Below are 21,260 nucleotides of genomic sequence, written 5' to 3' on the forward strand. Positions count from 1 at the left end.
ACACAGAGATCTAAAATGCACACACACATCTATACATATAAACATGTATATGTACATGTATATGTATATATATCCACCCACATAAATATTTTACTTTTTCTTTCAATAAGTTTTTTCATATTTGTGTGATTTTTAACAACAGTAACAGAACCCTATGGGGTCAAGTATACCATAGGCAGACTTTAAAGCAGAGTGTGAATATCTTAAAATTAACATATTATAAAGATAGAAAATATAATATGAAAATTGAACAAAGCAACTTGATAATTCCAGAATAAATGCTTAAGAATTATGTGACTTTGATAATACAACTAAATAACACTTTCATATATGTACAATACAGTTTTCTGTTTCTCTAGAACAAAAAAAGGATTACATGGCTTCCAATAAATGTGTCCCTTGGCTCTTTTTTTTTTCGAGTTAAGTTTTATTTGGGGCAAAATGAGGACTGCAGACCGAGAGACAGCAGTTCAGATAGCTCTGAGAAGCTGCTCCGAGGAGGCAAGGCGGGGAGCCAGGTTATATAGAAGTTTTGTAACAAAGGGCAGGTAGTCTGAACATCAAAAGATTATTGTTAATTAAGGAAAACCAGATATCTCAAGTTAAGGAATTGAGGGCTTTTCTATCTGTATCACGTGACTATACGATGCACACCACAACTTTTTGCCAAGCTATCAAATCCGTATTAGGGCTTTGTTTGCTTGCTTGATTGTTTATATATCCATAGCTATTTCCGTGTTCTCGCCAAGTTCCAGCTTGTGTTACACTTATATTTCTTTAAGACTTTAGAATAGTATTACCGTGTCGTCAACAATAACTCAATTTCAGCTTTTCTACTAAAAGCTGAAATTGAGTTATTGTTGACGACACGGTAATACTTTAGAATAATATTTCTGATGGAATCAGGAAAGCTGAAATTGAATTATTGTTGATGACAAGGTAATACCATGCTAAGAAAAGACTAAAGGCACCCTGCATCCTTGATACAAATTAAAAGATAGATCAAATGCCTTCGAAGAGGAAAGTCCACCCTCTTTCTCTGAAATAGACAAGAAGAAATACTATCTACTAAGGAATGTGAAAGAGAGATTTTGATTTGTAATGAATATATCATTTTGGAAGTGTGCTTTGGTATCATTAAGTATTCATTTATTTTCTTACTGATTTACTCAGCCCCCATTATTGTCTGCCATATGCATTACCCCATGTTACATGCTGAAGTGGAGAGGGGTGATAGCAAAGACGAATTGGGGAAAATGGACATTAACAGTGTACCAAAGAAAACTTAAAGGTCTGCAGAAAATCGTAAGGACATCTGGAAGAGGTGGTCACTTGCTCTGACTTGAGGGAGCTGGAGAAAGCATTTCAGGTGAGGCCATGCACGTCTTGGTCCAAACATTGCAGTGTGACTTCACCAGGTGAAAAGGATAGGTATTCCTAGAAGACACACTAGAAATCACAGAGTGGGGAGAGGAAATCAACAGCAACAAAAATATAACAGTGCATTAGGCAATAATAAAAGTTTTCAAAATGACTAGTCATAGGGTTTGGGAAGAATTGCAAGACAAGGTGACTAACAAAAGAGATAGGACCACACTGTATAAGTTTTTGTTGTTGTTTGCTTCATAATTCCTAAAGAAAATGGCAGAGTCAGCCAGTACAGTAAAATGTAATGTTTACAGCCAAAGAGGTCTCAAGGTAGGGTAAGAAGCAACAGTAGAGCTCTGGTCTGCAGTGTCATGCATTCCAGCTGCCTCTTCTGTGCTTTTTTTCCTTTTGTGCTCTCTGCAAGTCACTTAGTGTTCTTATGTTATCTTCTGTGTTTCCTCTTCTTAAAAACATCCGGCAAAACCAATTCAACCTAAGGTGTAGAGCCCCAGAGTGAGGACCATGCTAAGCCATAAGAAATGACACACAGATTATGGAATCAGGATTATTAAAGAAATACCACTGGGGAGAATTAAGGTCGTGTCTATGCTAATTACCGACATCCAAAGGGATTATGAACTCCTACGTTTTTACTCAGTGGCATTACTTAACACACATTTCTACAGTGAGGCAGGAGGAGAGGTAATCATCCTCAGAGATGTAGTTGTGAACATATTCTTAGTTCTAACACACCACTCCTACTTGTCCTGCTCTCCCAATTCACTTGGCCACATGACTTGTTTTGACACTACAGGCCATTGGGTACCAACCATCACAGATTAGTCTGTAAATATGTTTTCTACTTTAGGTGCCTAATTTCTCATTCATTATTTGCTTTGTTCCCTTCTATGTCCAATCATTCTCCTATCTATTTTCTCTAGTCTCTAAAAACCTTGACAGCAAATTTATGGTAATTATTTGATTTTTATTCATAAATTTAACTTACATATCACAACAAAGTACCTTGCGAGCAGAGTGGAAGGTCATTGCCATAAGGAAGTGGAGGGGCACTAAAAAGAGATTTTGTGGAAACTGTAATGTTTAACCTGGATATACCTATAGGTAAGATTATAAGGTGGCAGAAGAGGGAGTGTCAGGCAAGAAGTTTGGAAACCAGTAGCATTAGGGGTATTTAAGAAAGTCATAACCAGGTGGCTTGAAACTGTCATAAAATGCAATAATCAACCATTGTCATTGGTTGGGTTCTCTGGAAGTAGATGTTGAGGATGGGGTGTGGTGTGCAGAATATTCAAGAAGAATCAACACCCAATGAAAGACAAAAACAAGGATTGCCTCAGGAATAAAAATGATAAAACTTTTAGAAATTATTAGTGTAAGCCACTGTTAATAGATTAAAAGAGACATGATACTTTTGATTATCTCAGTATTTACAGAAAACGACACATGACACCATTTAACATCCTTTCATAGTAACCAGAACAACAACAATAAACCTCAGCAGACTAGAAATGAAAAGATACTTATTTCAACTTGATAAAGACAAAAATCAAAAAACAAAACAAAATAAACATCATACTGGAAGGTGAAGGGTTTAAACCATTTCTTTTAAAATTGGGAACATGAAAAGAATGCCCACTGTCACTGCTCTATTCAACGTTGTGCTAGGAAGCCTAGCTAAGGTAGTAAGACAAGAAACGAAACTATCATGTATAAGAAATATAAAGGAGGAAACAAAATCATTATTAGCAGTAGATAAAATAGTTGTCAACATGGAAACAAAACTCTAAACAAATTTTTGAATTTCAAAGACAGTTTAGCATGTTTGCAGGATATAAGAATATTACCCTAAAAATCGATTGCAGTTAGATATCACAGCAACAAATTATTAGGAAACATGAAGACATCATTTACAGAAATATATAATGCCCAAGAATAAATCTAAAAGAATATGTGTTTATGTCCTTTATGGAAGAACATTTTCAAATTTTATTGAAAAACATTGGATAAGTCCCAAGACATTATTAAAGGAATATCAATTTTCCTCAAATGTGTCTAAATACAATTCTAATAAAAATCCCAAAGGTGGTACTTACCTAGCTGGCAAGAATATTCCAAAATGTATATGGCAGAAATAGGGCCAAAATAGCCAAGAAAACAATATTTTTAAGATGTTAGTTCAAAACAATTGTGATAAATAAGAACAGAGTTGGGAATGTTACCCCAACTGATTTTGACTTACTATAATCATGTCAGTATGAGACGTGTAAAGATGGATATGTAAATCACTGAAAGAGAATAGAGTCCAGAATTAAATCCACACATAAAGGGATGGTCTGTTGATTTTCAACAAATGTGCCAAAGTGATTCAAAGGGGAAAGACATATTTTCAATAAATGATGCTAGAGCAATTAGATATACATATTCAATAAAACGATCTTTGACTCTTACCTCAAAGCATATATGAAGATTAACTCAGAATGGATCATAGACCTAAATGGAAGAGCTAAAACTATAAAACTTGTAGAAAAAATATGAGAAGATATTTGTAGTTCTGAGTTTCTATATAGACTCATAAAAATTTTTATTGATATATGGGACACAACATACTAATAAACTAGATTTTGTTACATTTAAAAGCTTTTGCTCTTCAAAATACTCTGTTAAGGAATTAAAAAGACAAGTCACAGACTGAAAGCAAATACTTGTAAAACATATATTGGACATAGGATTTATATTCAGGATATGTAAAGAAGACTTGCAGCTCAGCAATAGAAGAAAAAAATCCAGTAAGGAAATTGGCAAAATATTTGTATAGAAACTTCACCATAGAGGAAATATATAAATAAATGGTAAAATAAGCCTGTTTTTTTTGAGCCTGTAAAATACCAATGGTAATTTTTTTTAATGTCCTGTTTTTTTAATTTTTGAAGTGTGAGTGTGGTGCGAAGGTGTGTCTGGGTGTGAATCTGCACCTGTGCCCTGCAGTGTGAAATGTGAGGAGAGACATGGAGGGGGCGAATGAAGCCCAGGGACTAAGGTCCACTGGAAAGACCAGCAGCCTGGTAGAGGCCATGCAATTTAAGATAAACAATAAGGGAGGGGAAATGGTTGATGACAGAAATAAGGAGGGACTGGGAGAAGTATGAGAATCTATATAACCTGATCACTCAGAAATAGGAACTACGAAATGTCAGTTATGCAAAAAGGGGAACTCTGAATTACCAACTTCAGCCTTGACCAAGGTCTTATTCCTCCTCCCAGAATTAAAATACAGATTTTCTTTCCCTTTAGAGATACCTGAGTAATGGTGGCATAGTGATTGTAAATATATTAAAATATTTTCTAATTTCCCAAAAGTCATTGACAAACTATAGTGACTTCAATAAAAACTAAAAATATCTAAAATAAAAATGGTATAGACAACAATATTTTGCTTCAAAAATTTACTATATTCTTAGTTTTATCATATTTAATTTCCTTATAAAATTGATTAGCCATTTTCAATTTAAAATTTTCTATTATGCATATGTATAAATATATTTTTAATACCATTTCCATGCTTAACTTATTTACATAAATCATGAAAAAATAACTTTTAGTTTGTATAAAGATATAATTTAATATCTGGTGGGAAGAATAGGTATGTAGCTGAAGATCTTTCTTGTGGGTTACATTATGTATGGTCTCTGGATATGAATGTGATCTCCAGAACTTTTTCTGCATTGGATGAATACACCTAAGGATTTGCTTGACCACCTTACATATATGAGTATTTGTAGATACCTAAATGTTTTCTGTTTGAATCAGAATAAATAGAGCTGAATTTGTTTTAGGTTGTAGAATTTCTCCAGCATAAAATGGGGCTAAACTCCTTCAAATCACTTGTTTTTCAACTTGGACATACATGAATAGGCAGGATTATCTATGTATTTCATTTGAAATACACTAAATGCTTCAATCCGATATCAGTGCTTAATTTTCTCTCTGAACATCTGTCTAATTTTATAGTGAACTAGGCTAAAAAAAAGCACAAAAAGGGACTTCCCTGGTGGCGCAGTGGTTAAGAATCTGCCTGCCAATTCAGGGGACGCGGGTTTGAGCCCTGGTCTGGGAAGATCCCACATGCCACGGAGCAACTAAGCCCGTGTGCCACGACTGCTGAGCCCACATGCCACAACTACTGAAGCCCACGCACCTAGAGCCCATGCTCTGCAACAAGAGGAGACACTGCAATGAGAAGCCCGCACACAGCAACGAAGAGTAGCCCCCGCTCGCCGCAACTAGAGAAAGCCTGCACGCAGCAAGGAAGACCCAACACAGCCAAAAATAAATAAGTAAATAAGTAAATAAATAAACAAAACAGAAAAATATAAAGAAAAGCCCAAAAGAAGTAATATTTATGAGCAGAAATCCTAATGGGTCATGATTTTCCACCAAAGAGACTAAAATGTCGTCAGTTTAATACACCACTCAGTAGGAGCACTGTACAATAATTCCACCTCTTCTTCATCTGGGTACAATTTCTGATAACATTATTCACTTGTTCTTTGGATGTAGTAAACTTTTACCTCTTGAAAATTTGCTTCACATTCTCCAGGTCGGAGGATGCATGATGATGAAGAAACGAGTAAGTATTCCTTTACCCAGCTCTGTCCAGGGCTGCTGCAATATTCGATGCACAGACTGTACAATGAAAAGCATGCACAGCCATACACAGCAGCCCGTGCGCACTATCACCCCTGTTTTCTTCCTTCATCTGTGGAAATCTGCAGGAAGCCAAGTGTTGCCATAACTGTAGCCTGTTGCCTCAGCTTCTTTGCTAATCAGAGACCAGAGCACCACCACCAAGCTATAAAGTGGGTGGGGCTGGGCTGTTTCTTTCTGCTCTGTACCCGAGCTGTGGAATTTGGTTCCAAGAAAGGAGCTCTATCATGAAAATAAGCTATTCTTCCAATCATTCAAATGGGAATTTCAAAACTTGGACTTGAAAGGACTTCCAACATATTCTAATCAAGATCTCTTCTCTGTCCAGATCCTCTCTTTTCCTATTTTCAAAGGCAGCAAATAAACATCCTGACCCAAATGTTCCAAATTGCTAAAGAATTCATATGATGGTACTGGATTGACCTCCAAATGAATGTAAGGTGGTGTATTTTCACCACTTGCCATGCTTACACAATAGAATATGTACCCAATGAGATTTTTAGTTGCATATGTCTTGGCCTCTACTGGACTAGTTTGAGCCTTAGAATCTTTTAAAATTCAATAAAGTCTAGAATAAGGACACTCAGAGCATCTCTGCTGTTTTTGCTTTTGCCCACCACCACTTTCTTTGGTGACAACAAGCACTAATAAAGTGTATCTCTCTTTAATATTCATGTGTGTTAGACATGAAAAAAAGAGAAGTGTGTGTAATGTGTGTGATCCTTGTATCTTAAGTAAAAACTCAAATTTATCAGCTAAATATGCATTTTCCTAGCGCCATTTTGCCCATTGAGATGGTATGGATACATTTCTTTAAGCGCACCAATGATAAATGATGAGCAGTGACAATGACTTGAGATCAACTTGTTAGTTGAAGATCTGCCTAGAATGCCTGGGTCAGAGGGCTCTCACACTTTCTCTCAGATCTTTCACCTGCTCTCTGGTGCAGTTCAGGGGCCTTTTCTCCAGCTTGTCCAGCCCTCTGAGCCTGCATCGACTCTCTGCAGGGTGCCATAGACAGAGAGGTAAACCCAGTCCAATCCATGATTTCAAGAGAATTTTAAGAGAAGTAAGCATGCCATGTAATGCGCGCCTTGAAAGAGGTATGTCTCCAATGCCAGAGAAGTTAAAAACAAGAATCTCATTTTCAGGTAGGGCAATAAGAGGAAAGCTGCCTGGAAGAAGTGACATTTAGGCCAACTTTGAAATGTGGGTATTATTTTAATGGGCAGAGAAGCACAGGGGCTCTTGTGACAGAGAGCATGGCATTAACTAATGTGTGGAGGGATGTTTGGGACTAATGTGAGTAGTCCAGTTTGCCAGATGAGTGGAGCAAAATATAAGGCAGGAACCAAGAAAGTTGAGATCTGGAGAACCAAGAAAGTTTAGATCTGAATACAACTTATTGAGGAACAGGGATGTGATGTAACTGGGTTTTAGCAAACTCATCAGAAGGTGGTTTTCATATGGGATGAGTAGTAAGAGGCTAGAGGCGAGAAGGCCTGGTAGGAGGTGAAAGGTGAGAAGGGGATTTATAGGAAGGATGATGCATAGACAGATGGCTCTAAGAGTCTTAACTAATTAATTAATTACTGCTGAGCACTGGGGATATGTGCTGAGCAAAAATTCAGTCTAATACAGTGGGAGAAATTAAATAATCACACATCTGAGCAGAATCACATCTGTGCTGAATACTTGACAGAAGCAATTTGACTCTAGGAGGATTTCAGAACTTGGGGGAGTGATTGGCAATATTATATTTTGAGCCCCAGATAATGTCGCATTAAGGAATTTGGGTTTGTCTTTTAGACTGTGAAAAACCACTGAAAATTTTGGATCAGAAACTAAGATTAAGAAAGCAGCCTTTCTCTTGGTCCATGTGGTCTTCTTTCTAGAGTTGGGATATTACATTATATACACCATGAAATTCTGGAAACAATCAGAGATGGTAAATCCTATATATGCCTCTTCTACCTTGAGTTGATGTCCAGTGGTCATTCAGTCAAATGCTTTTTAAAAGAATACTTCTGTTAAAACTTCAGTAATTCATTCAGAACAGTATAGCAACTCTACTTATGTTATAGTGCCTTGGATAATTAACGGATTCTACCTTTCCAGCATTGTGTTGTTTAATTTTCTGGAGTTACTGTTGGACATATCTGGTTATTTTTTCTCAGGTTGACATAAAGTCAAAATGAAAATAAGTAAGGAGAAGCATAGTGACCTTAAAAACTGTAACTTTAACAAGTACTTCTGTGACTTATGAAACTTCTATCAAGGATTTTTATCTATTATGTTTATCATTTTTTACTGTATAGGTCCAATTTAAACACTTCCTTTAAAATTTATTGCCAAAAAAACTTTCTCTCAATTAACATATATTTGTAGTTTTTTTCCTAAAACTCAGTATTCTCACCTGTTTATCTTAACTTCAAAGAAATTGAGGATCTTTTCTTTATAGTGGTAAAATATGCATAACGTAATATTTATCGTTTTAACTGTTCTGAAGTATGTAATTCAGTAGCATCAAATAACATTTACAATGTTGTGTAATCATCACCACTATATCTAAAACTTTTTGGTCATCCCCAACAAAAACTTTGTATCAATTAAACAATAATTCCTCTTTCCCCTTTAACTCTATTCTACTTTCTGTCTCTATGAATCACCAAATGATTGTTGTTTTGTATCTGGACAATTTCACTTAGCATAATGTTTTCAAGATACATCCATGTTGCAGCATATATAAAAATTTCACTTCTTTTTATGGCTGAATAATATTCCTTTGTATGTATATATCACAATTTGTTTAGACATTCCTTTGCTCAAGGACACATGTTATTTACACCTTTTGGCTATTGAGAATAACTTGGCTATGAACATTGGTGTACATATATATGTTCAAGTCCCTGCTTTTAATTCTTTTGAATGTATACCTAGGAATGAAACTGTGGGTCATACGGTAGTTTCATGTTTAGTCTTTTGAAAAAACAACAAACTGTTTTCAACAGCAGCTGTACCATTTTACAGTCCCACCAGCAATGAACAAGAGTTCCAATTTCTCTACATCCTTGTCATCACTTGTTTTCTTTTTTTTTTTTTAACCCATCCTAGTAGGTATAAAATGCTATCTCATTGTAGCTGTGATTTGCATTTCCCTAATGACTAATGATATTGAGCACATTTTCATGTGCTTATTAGCCATTTGCATATCTCCTTTGAGAAATGTCTATTCAAGTCCTTTGCCCATTTTTGAATTGGGTTATTTGGTGTTATGGAGTTGTGGGAGCTCTTTATATATTCCGGATATTAATCCCCTATCAGATGTTATTTGCAAATATTTTACCCCATTATTTATTTATATATTTTGATAGTATCCTTTGATGCACAAACAATAATTTGATCAAGTCCAATTTATCATTTGTTTCTTTTGTTACCTGTGCTTTGGTGTCATAGTCATTAAGTCGTTGCCAAATCCAATGTAATGAAGACTTTAAAATTTTTTTCCCTGAGTTTTACAGTTTGAGCTCTTAAATTTAGATCTAAAATTTAGATCTTTGATCCATTTTGAATTGACTTTTGCATTTAATATGAGGTAAGGGTCCAACTTCTTTTGCATGTGGATATCCAGTTTTCCCAGCACCATTTGTTGAAAAGACTTTCTTTTTCCCATTGAATGATCTTGGCACCTTTGTCAAAAATCAATTTACCATATATGTGAGAGTTTATTTCTGAGCTCTCTATTCTATGCCAGTGGTCTATATGTCTGTCCTTATGCCAATACCATTCTGTATTAGTTACTACAGCTTTGCAGTAAGTTTCAAAGTCAGGAAGTATGAGTCTTCCAGTTTTCTTTCTTTTTTTTAGGACTGTTTTAGCTATTTAAGGCCCCCTAAAATTCCATTTTTGTGAAAAGAACTATTGGTATTTTGATAGGGATTACATTGAACCTGTAGCTTGCTTTGGGTGGTATTAACATCATAAAAATATTAAGTCTTCCTAGCCATGAATATAAATATCTTTCCGTTTATTTTTGTCTTCTTTAGTTTCTTATTTAGTTATTCATTTATTTTTTGGCTGCGTTGGGTCTTCGTTGCTGCGAGCGGGCTTTCTCTAGTTGCAGTGAGTGGGGGCTACTCTTTGTTGCAGTGCGCGGGCTTCTCATTGCGGTGGTTTCTCTTGTTGCAGAGCAGGGGCTCGAGGCACGTGGGCTCAGTAGTTGTGGCACGTGGGCTCTAGAATGCAGACTCAGTAGTTGTGGCGCATGGGCTTAGTTGCTCTGCAGCATGTGGGATCTTCCCGGACCAGGGATCAAACCCCTGTCCCCTGCATTGGCAGGCGGATTCTTAATCACTGCGCCACCAGGGAAGTCCCTTCTTCAGTTTCTTTCAGCAATATTTTGTAGTTTTGAGTGTACAACTCTTTCACCTGCTTGGTTAGATTTACTACAAAGTATTTAATTCTTTTAGGTGCTATTATCAGTAGGATTGCTTTCCTAAATTTTTTTTGGCCTTTTTTTATTGCTGGTATTTAGAAACACATCTGATTTTTGCGTGTTGATCTTGTACTCTGCAACTTCGCTGAATTTATTAGTTTCTACTTGGTGTATTCTATATACTGGATGGTGTCATCTGCAATAGTTTTAGCTCTTTCTAGTTTGGATGCCTTTTATTCACTTTTCTTTTCTGATAGCTCTGGTTAGAACTTCCAGTAGAATGTTGAATAGCAGCAGTGAAAGTGGGTATTCTTGTTTTTGTTCCTTATCTTAGGTGGACAGTTTTCAGTCCCTTACCATTGATTATAATGTTAGCTGTGGGTTTTTGTAAATATTTTTTAATATGTTGAGGGATTTTCCATTTCCAGACTTCTGGAAGTTTTTTATCATGAAAGTGTTTGATTTTGTCAAATGCCTTTTCTGCATCAATTGGGATAATCATGTGGTTTTTTTCCCTTGTTCTATTAATGTGACACATTACATTGATTAATATTCTTATGTTGAACGACTCTTACATTTCAGGAATAAATGCTGCTTGGTCATGGTAAGTAATGATTTTAAAATGCTATTGGATTCAATTTACTAATATTTTGTTGAGGATTTTTGCATCTATCTTCATAAGGGCTATTGATCTGTGATTTACTTTTCTTGTGGTATTTTTTTTTCTGGCTTTGATATAAATTAATGCTGGACTCATAAAATGAGGTAGGAAGTGTTCCCTCCTTGTCAATGATTTGGAAGAGCTTGAGAAGGATTGATATTAATTCTTCTTTAAATGTTTGGTAGAATTCTTTTGTGAAGCCACCTGGTCCAGGACTTCTCTTTGCTGGTAAGTTTTAGATTAATAATTCAATCTCTTTACCTGTTATAGGTCTGTTGAGATTTTCTATTTCTTTATGAGTTGGTTTAGGGCATTTGTGTGTTTCAAGAAGTTTGCCCATTTCTCTAATGGTTATCTAATTTGTTGGCTTACAGTTGTTCATAGTATTCTTCTATAATTCCTTTTTGCCTCTATAAGGTTTGTAGTAATACTTCCATTGTGATTCTGATTTTAGTTATTTGTGTCTTCTCTTTTTTATTTTGTCAGTCTAGGTAAAGGTTTGTCAATTTTGCTTATTTTTTCAAAGAACCAATTTTTGGTTTCATTAATATTTTTCTATTGTTTTATTTCTCTATTTTGTTAACTTTGCTCTAAACTTTATTGTTTCTTTCCATCTGCTAGCTTTGAGTTTGGCTTTATTTTCCTTTTCTAGTTCCTTATGGTATGAAGCTGTTGATTTGAGATCTTACATTTTTTTACAATGTAAACATTTACACCTATAGATTTCCCTCTGAGCACTACTTCCACTGCATCCCATAAATTTAGTATGTTGTGTTTTTATTTGTTTCTAAGTATTTTCTAATTTATCTTGTGATGGCTTCTTTAAGAGTATGTTGTTGAGTTTCCACAAATCTGTGAATTTTCCTGTTTTCTTTGTTACTGATTTTTAACTTCGTCCTGTTGTGATTGGAGAAGGCACTTAGTATGATATCTGTCTTTTAATCTATTCAGACTTATTTTGTGGTTTAACATGTGATCTGTCCTGTAGAATGTCCCATGTGCACTTGAAAAAAAACTGTATTCTGCTGTTTTGGGGTAGTGTTCTATATATCTTTTATATCTAGTTGGTTTATTGCATTTTTCAAGTCCTCTATTTTCTTACATCTCTTATGTCTGACTGATCGATCCATTACTGAAAGCAGGGCATTGAAATCACCACTATTATTATAGAGCTCTCTATTTCTCACCTTCTGTTCTATCAATATTTTGCTTCATATATTTTGAGGTATTTTATTAGGTGCATAAATGTTTATAATTTCTATTTTCATTGTGATATCGAACCTTTTTTAATTTAATTTTTTATTGAAGTATAGTTGATTTACAACATTTTATTAGTTTCAGGTGTACACATAGTGATTCAATATTTTTATAGGTTATACTCCATGTAAAGTTATTACAAAATAATGGCTATATTCCCTATGCTGTACAATATATCCTTGTTGCTTGTCTATTTTGTATATAGTAGTTTGTATCTCTTAATCCCATACCCCTATTTTGCCTTTCTCCCCTTCCGTCTCCCCACTGGTAACCACTAGTTTGTTTTCCATATCTGTGAGTCTGTTTCTAATTTGTTATATACCTTTGTTTTATTTTTTCAGATACCACATATGTGATAACATAGAGTATTTGTCTTTTTCTGTCTGACTTATTTCACTAAGCATAGTACTCTGTAGCTAGGTCCATTCACTTTGTTGCAAATGGCAGAATTTTATTCTTTTTTATGGCTGAGTAATATTCAGAGTATATATATACCACATCTTTATCCATTTATCTGTTGATGAATACTTAGATTATTTCTTGAGACTTTTATTAAGATACATCTTCTTTGTCTCTTGTAAACTTTTTAGAGTTAAAGTCTATTTTGTTTGATATTAGTGTAGCCACTCCAGCCCTATTTTCATCATCATTTGTATGAAATATTTTTTCTATCATTTTACGTTCAACCTATTTGTCTTTAGAAATAATGTGAGTCTCTGATAGAGACCACATAGTTGAATTATAAATACTTATTCATTTTGCCAATCTCTGTATTTTTATTGGAGAGTTTAATCCATTTACACTTAAGGTAGTTACTGATAAGGAGGGATTTACTTCTGCCATTTTTCAGAAAACAAATATGTTTTCTATATGCCTTTAGGTTTTTATGTCCCTCATTTTCTCCATTACTGCTTTATTTTTAGTTAACTTTTTATAGTGAAATATTTCAATTCTCTTCTTAATTCTTTATACGTATATCCTATAGATATTTTCTTGGTGGTTACCATGGGTATTATATTTAATATCCCAAAGTTATAATAATCTAATTTGAATTGATGCCAACTTAACTTCAATAACATAAAAAAGCTCTACTACTATACCACACCACCCTCAGTTTCTGTTATTAATGTCATAGATTACATCATTACACATTTTGTATACAATAAAATAGATTAATAATTTTTATGCATTTGTATTTTAAACCCTTTAGAAAATAAAAGTCAGGCTCAACCAAAATTATAGTAATAGTAGCTTTTACAGTTGCCCATGCATTTACCTTTACCCTAATTTCTTTATATGGCTTCAAGTTACTATCTTCCTTTCATTTCAACCTGAAGCACTCCCTTTAACATTTCTTGGAGGGAAGGTCTGGTGGTAATGACCTCCCTCAGCTTTTTAAAATCTAGGGGGGTCATTTCTCCCTCATTTTTGAAGAGTAGCTTTATTGGATATAAAGTTGCCCATCGACAGTTTTTTTTCCTTTAAGCATATTGAGTATATCAACCCACTGACTTCTGGCCTTCAAGCTTTCCGATGAGAAATTGACAGATAACCTCATTGCGGATCACTTGTATGTGATGAGTCACTTCTCTCTTGCTGCTTTCAAGATTGTCTCTTTGTCTCTGTCTTTCAACATTTTGATTATAATGTATCTCAGTGTGAGTATTTTTGAGTTTATTCTATTTGGAGTTTTTGAGCTTCTTGGATTTGTAGATGCATTTATTGCAATTTCAATCCTTTAAATTTGGGGAGTTTTCAGGCGTTATTCATTTCGTTCCTTTCTCTCTCTCTTCTCCTGATGGCATTCCCACAACGCCTATGTTGGTCCACTTGATGGTGTTTCACAGGTCTCTTAGGCTCTGTTCAATTTTCTTCATTCTTTTTTCTTTCTGTTCCTTAGACTTGATAATTTCAGTTGTTCTTTCTTTATGTTCACTTATTCTTCCACTTGCACAAATCTGCTTTTTAACCCTTTTGAGGTATTTTTCATTTTAGTTATTGTACTTTTCAGCATCAAAATTTCTTTTTGGTTCTATTTGAAAATAATTTAATCTCTTCATTGATATTTTTTAATATATTGTTTTCCTTTGTCCATGTCTTCCTTTAGCTCTTTGAGTGTCTTTAAAAGAGTTGTTTTAAAATCTTTGTCTAGTAATTTTGACATCTATGCTTCCTCAGGTACATTTTCTGTTGCTTTATTTTGCTTCTTTGAATCAGCTATACATTCTTGTTTCTTTGTATGCCTTGTTGTTTTTTTATTGAAAATTGGACTTTTGAATTTGATAACATGGAAACTGGGGAAATCAGATTTTCCCTTTTCCTCAGAGTTTGGTACTTTAAAAAGTTGCTATAAGGTGTCTCTGTATTGGAGTAAAAGCTTAAGATCTTCTGCATGTCTTTTCTGAGCTCCATATTTCCCTAGGTATGCATGGTGGCTTTCTAAATTCCCCCATATACATAGTTGCTTTTGAATATCAAAAACAAACAAACAAACAAAAAGCAAGCAAACAAAAAAACAGGTGGCTCTTTTAAATCTCCTGGAAATTACTTCAGCTGGTGGAAGTTGGAACATTGGTGGCCAGCCTCCATATCCACACTTCAGCAGTGAGAGCAGTAATTCACAGTGAGAACCAAGAACCTACATGTGGATGACAAGGATCTTATTGGCCACCCTAGCTCCAGAGGAAGCTGCTCCAGAAATTTGGGTTACGTTCTTCACAGCTGTCTGGTATGGGGCTGGGGTAGGGGGCTGAGTAGCTGCAACCACCCTAATGGCTGAAATAAACCAAAATTAATGAAAACGTCCTAGCCAAGCTATCCCCTTGAAGTTACAAGTGTTCAAATAAACTCCAAAGTTCCAAAATATCCACCTCTGATAGTTTCTCCTAGTACAGTTGCTGTCCAGGTAGAGAGGTGAATTCTTGGTGCTTCCAACTTCACTATCTTCCCTGACTTCATTCCCTTGAGGTTTAATCTTAATAGTAATGCATGATAACTTTTTAAACTATTTTGGTTTCCCTGTATTGGAGATCCTGATTTTCTCCTCCTTTATTAAATTTAATGTCTATCACCCGTTTATTGGCTACATTAAATATATAACTTTAAGAAACCTAGATATTTTAATTAATCAGAAAATTACAGTGCACTAACATCCTAGTCAATCAAGTGTCTTCACGGCACTATAGTACCACTTTGTGGGGTAACTGAAATCACTTTTCTTTGCTATTACTAACTGTCATGCAGTATGAAATAATTTAAAAAGTATAAAGGTTCTTGAGGAGAGAAATTTACCTATGTTCTTTTTAAAAATCTTTTATTGGAATATAGTTGATTTACAATGTTGTGTTAGTTTCAGGTGTACAGCAAAGGGAATCAGTTATATATATACATGTATCCACTTTTTTTTTTTTTTTTAAGATCCTTTTCCCATATAGGCCATTACAGAGTATTGAGTAGCATTCCATGTGCTATACAGCAGGTTCTTATTAGTTATCTCTTTTATATATAATAGTGTGTATATGTCAATACCAGTCTCCCAATTTATTCCTCCCCCCCGCCCCTTATCCCCTGGTAACCACAAGTTTGTTTTCTACATCTGTGACTCTACTTATATTTTGTAAATAAGCTCATTTGTATCATTTATTTAGATTCCACATGTAAGTGATATCATATGATATTTGTCTTTCTGTGTCTGGCTTACTTCACTCAGTATGACAATCTCTAGGTCCATCCATGTTGTTGCAAATGACATTATTTTGTTCTTTTTTATGGCTGAGTAATATTCCATTGTGTATATATATATATATATATATATATATATATATATATATATCACATCTTCTTTATCCATTCCTTTGTTGATGGACATTTAGGTTGCTTCCATGTCCTGGCTATTGTAAATAGTGCTGCAAAAAACATTGGGGTGCACATATCTTTTCAAATTATGGTTTTCTCTGGGTATATGCCCAGGAGGGGGATTGATGGATTATATTGTAGCTCTATTTTTAGTTTTTTAAGGAACGTCCATACTGTTTTCTATAGTGGCTGAACCAGTTTACATTCCTACCAACAGTGTAGGAGGGTTCTGTTTTCTCCACACCCTCTCCAGCATTTATTGTTTGTAGGTTTTTGATGACAGCTATTCTGGCCAGTGCGAGGTGATACCTCATTGTAGTGTGATTTGCATTTCTCTAATAATTAGTGATGTTGAGCATCTTTTTATGTGCTTTTTGGCCATCTGTATGTCTTATTTGGAGAAATGTCTGTTTAGGTCTTCTGCCCATTTTTTGATTGAGTTATTTGTTTTTTTGATATTGAGCTGCATGAGCTGTTTGTATATTTTGGAGATTAATCCCTTGCCAGTTGCTTCATTTGCAAATATTTTCGCCCATTCTGAGGGTTGTCCTTTTGTTTTGTTTATGGTTTCCTTTTCTGTGCAAAAGCTTTTAAGTTTCATTAGGTTCCATTTGTTTATTTTTGTTTTTATTTTCATAACTCTAGGAGGTGAATCGAAAAAGATCTTGCTGCGATTTATGTCAAAAAGTGTTCTGCTTATGTTTTCCTCTAAGGGTTTTATAGTGTCTGGTTTTACATTTAGGTCTTTAATCCATTTTGAGTTTATTTTTGTGTATGGTGTTAGGAAGTGTTGTAATTTCATTCTTTTACATGTAGCTGTCCAGTTTTCCCGACACCACTTATTGAAGAGGCTGTCTTTTCTCCACTGTATATCCTTGCCTTGGATTAGTTGGATTAGACCAAGCCCAGCTACTTATCAACTGCATTATTATTCTCTTCCTTGGGCCTTGGTTAACTCATCCATGGAATTGTGGAGTCACACTAGATATCCTTAAAGTCCCTCTTAAATGCATGTCCTCTGGTCACACACATGTCAGTCCTCTAGTTAAACTTTCTGTGCCACAGATGTTGTTTTGTATAGCATCCTGCAAGTGTTGCCCAACTCTGCTGAGAGGGCTCCAGGCAGACCAGGAGAGTCTGGGTTCATTACAGACATCCCTCTTTGAAAACCAATGTCCGTGGTATTCACCTATCTTTTCTTAGCTAGTTGGATCTTACTTCCATATGTTACTCCTCCTCCTTTAGGTCTTATACTTTCAGCCAATCTTAGACATGGCCATTGAGTTCTAAGGAAAAATTTTCAGAATCCTCATCTCCTGTTTGTTTTCCTCTAGAGCTACATTTGTTCATTAATGTGCCTTTTGTAATGTGGTATTCACCCTGACTGAAGCTACTAAAATAGTCTAATTACTAATCAGTATGTTGAGACTGTTGCTGTGATCCTTCAGTGGTTAGACATGTTCTTCATACTTACTATTTCATACTTACTAGTCAGTATGAATTTTAAAATTAAAGTGCATATTTAATCTAGTATTTATTTTTCCTCTTTTAGTCCTCTTAAAGTATTAATGGTGTCTCTTATAATCAATAATTCTTGTGCTGGAAAAGTAATAAGGTGCTCTGATGTTTGCACAAGTTTCTAATAATGTACCAAAAGATAAAGTATATAAAGTACAACTATCTTGCCATAATCAGTCCTAAGGAATTGGTTTTCATTCTGGAATTATACTTGAATTTCAATTTATTAAACCCACGCCCATTTTTCTCCCCTGTGATACTTATATTTATAATCATATGAGTATTATTTTAGCTATTACAGATCCAGGTAGCTGCTATTTGATGTTGACTCTCCACTTCTGTTCAACTGCTACTGATAGTAGGAGCTCTGTGGTCCCATAGGCCTCATATTTTATTATATTGCTATGGCTGCCTTGCTTGTTATTTCCTCAGCCTCTTCTGCAGAATGAATTCTGTAGGAATTTTTACGTACTTTCAATTTTGAATTTTGTTTAACATAACAGCATGCTTACTTTTAAAAATAAAGGAAGGAGACTGATTGATTTCTACTCTTTGCCATCCTATTTATTTATTTATTTATTTATTTGTGGTCTAGTTGATGTACAATGTTGTGCCAATCTCTGTTGTACAGCAAAGTGACTCAGTTATACACATAGAGACATTTTAAAAAATATTATTTTCCATTATGGTGTATCCCAGGAAATTGGATATAGTTCCCTGTGCTTGGGTATAGTTCCCTGTGCTATACAGTAGGACCTTGTTGTTTATCCATCCTGTATATAATAGTTTGCATCTGCTATAAAATAAAATTCATTTAAAATAAAATTTATTTTCAGCTATAAAATAATTAAGTCATAGGGATGTAATGTACAGCATGGTGACTACAGTTAATAATACTGTACTGCATATTTGAAAGTTGCTAAGAGAGTAGATCTTAAAAGTTCTCATCAGGACTTCCCTGGTGGTGCAGTGGTTAAGAATCCGCCTGTCAATGCAGGGGACATGGGTTCAAACCCTGGTCCGGGAAGATCCCACATGCCTTGGAGCAACTAAGCCAGTGAGCCACAACTACTGAGCCCGTGTGCCCTAGAGCCCACGTGCTGCAACTACTGAAGCCTGCGCGCTCTAGGGCCCATGTGCCACAACCACTGAGCCCACATGCTGTAACTACTGAAGCCCGCGTGCCTAGAGCCCGTGCTCCACAACAAGGGAAGCCACTGCAATGAGAAGCCCCCGCCTGCCGCAACTAGAGAAAGCCCACATGCAGCAACAAAGACCCAGCACAGCCAAAAGAAAATAAATTAAAAAAAAAAAAGTTCTCATCACAAGAAAAAAATTCTTGTGTATGGTGATGGATGCTAACTAGATCTGTTGTGGTGATCATTTTGCAATATATGTAAATATTGAATCATTATGTTGTATACTTGAAACTAATATAATGTTCTATGTCAATTGTACCTCAATTTAAAAAAAGAAAATTTCAAGTATATATGTAAGTTGGAGAAGAGAAATGGAGGAGTATTTAGAGGTGGATATGGAGGTCAAAAGAGGTATTATGTATTTATTTTTTAAGATGCAAAAAGTATGGTACCATTGTATGCTGATTGTAATGATTAAATAAAATTTTTATTGTTTATCCATGAGGTGGTGTCGTTGAATATCTGGGGCAGTATACTGCCTTGTATCTTTTTGTTGGAGAGAGTAGATAGATTCTGGTGCAAAGTGGAAGGTTTGGTCTCTGAACGGGGCATGGACAGTGAATCCACTGTGTCAGGAGGGAAGGCAGGGTGCATGGACACAATGGCCTGTAGGTGGGCAGATGTGGGGAAAATAGGGAAGTTGCCTTCCGATTGCTTCTGTCTTCTCAGGCCTATGGAAATGTCACATACAAATTGGCACTTGCCATCTACCTCTACAAAAATTAAATTATGAGCCGCTGCATCTGCTGACCTTCAACACCCCCTGAAAGGAATTCAGGGTAGAGATCAGAAATGAGGCACTCTGTGCTCTGGAAGAAACTGGCAGAACAGGTCCTTAGACAGTTAGATATTTTCAGGAGATGATTTTATGAGCCCAATTCTTGCATCTCCTCATATTTAGAAAAGCACTAAAAAATTCTTCATGGTGATGTCTGCTCCTCATGACTAGCAGTAACCTTCACGAAACTAGCAGAACCTTCTGCAAAAAATACCTGCTTGATTGCATGTACTCCCCCTTCACCAAAATCACATATATACTGACCTTCCCCACTTCCTCTTTGGAGCACTTTCTCAGAGCTATTTGATATGCTGTTTCCCAGGCTATAGTCCTCATTTTGCCCCAGATAAAACTTAACTCACAACTCTCACGCTGTGCAATTGTTTTTAGTCAGCAGAAGCAAGTCATCAGCTGAGGGTGGTCACTGAGGAGGAGACTTGGAAAGTTTTCAGAAAGAGAAGATGTGAAGTATGAAATAATTTAGGAGCATGAGAGAGTGAACAGACAAAGGAATATGTTAGAATTGTTGGGCAACAATGAGGGCCCTTGTGAAGTTATTGGTCGTGAGTTAAAGTGAGACCAAAACTTAGACATCTTAGAGGAGGTCTGGTCCGGGTCAAACCCTGGTTGTTCCTGTTAGTTAGATTCATCACCTGGACCAGGTCCATTCATTGATGCCTGAGCCCCATGGAGGAGAGGACAAAGAGTTAGACGTGAAAACAAAAAAACTGTCAACAAAAGCTCTGAAATTTTGATACGTCTTTAAATTTTGTAAACCAAAGCAGAAAAGAAGACCATGTCCTCTCTCCTGCCCCTCATCAAGGGGCACCTCAAGGAATCTCCTGCTTTGCCACTGGTGGAATTTTCGGCCACACCAGGTGAGGATGGTAGTGCCTTTGAGGAACTTTATGGAACCTGATGAATGTGGAAGAGCTGGAGGACATCGCAGGTCCCAGGAAGATGTAGAGGATTAATGTGTAAATATCACATGGTAACTAACTAGAATGTTTCATCATCAACTACAAGACCCCTCTGGGAAATCCCAGAAGGGCTTAAATGCACTTAACTCATTACAGGCTTATAGTAGGAAGATTTCTAAACCTGGTCTTCCAAGATTCCTGTTCTCTGATTCTTCATTCAAACACTAATCTGGATACTGCTGTGAAGAGAATTTGCAGTTGTAGTTAAAACTGAATGGATTGATCTTAATACATAGAGTTTATCCAGGTGGACTGGACCCAATGAGGTAAGCACTTTGCGTACAGAGTTTGCTCCATCTGGCAGCAGAAGAGAAGGTCAGAGAGATTTGATGTACAAGGTGACTTGATAGATCATTGCTGGCTTGAAGGCAGAGGAAAACACATGAAAAGGAATGTGGGTGGTCTTAAGATGCTGAGAAAGGACTCTGGGTGACAGCCAGAAAATAAGGGACCTAGCACTTCCAACAGCAAGGAACCGTACTCT

At 35.8% G+C, this 21,260-nt stretch overlaps 1 protein-coding gene and 1 long non-coding RNA gene across 2 annotated transcripts in view; both read left to right on the plus strand.

Annotated features, from left to right (window-relative positions):
* LOC130708374 (uncharacterized) overlaps positions 1–19,462 on the plus strand; it is a 118,831-nt gene extending 99,369 nt beyond the window's left edge. The window contains exon 3 of the long non-coding RNA XR_009008591.1: positions 18,817–19,462. This is a non-coding gene — a long non-coding RNA (uncharacterized LOC130708374). The remainder of the gene's footprint in view (positions 1–18,816) is intronic.
* LOC130708403 (serine palmitoyltransferase 1-like) overlaps positions 1–21,260 on the plus strand; it is a 243,524-nt gene that overhangs the window by 177,313 nt on the left and 44,951 nt on the right. The window lies entirely within an intron of this gene.

The sequence above is a fragment of the Balaenoptera acutorostrata genome, chromosome 6, assembly GCF_949987535.1.
Source record: "Balaenoptera acutorostrata chromosome 6, mBalAcu1.1, whole genome shotgun sequence".
NCBI lineage: Eukaryota > Metazoa > Chordata > Mammalia > Artiodactyla > Balaenopteridae > Balaenoptera > Balaenoptera acutorostrata.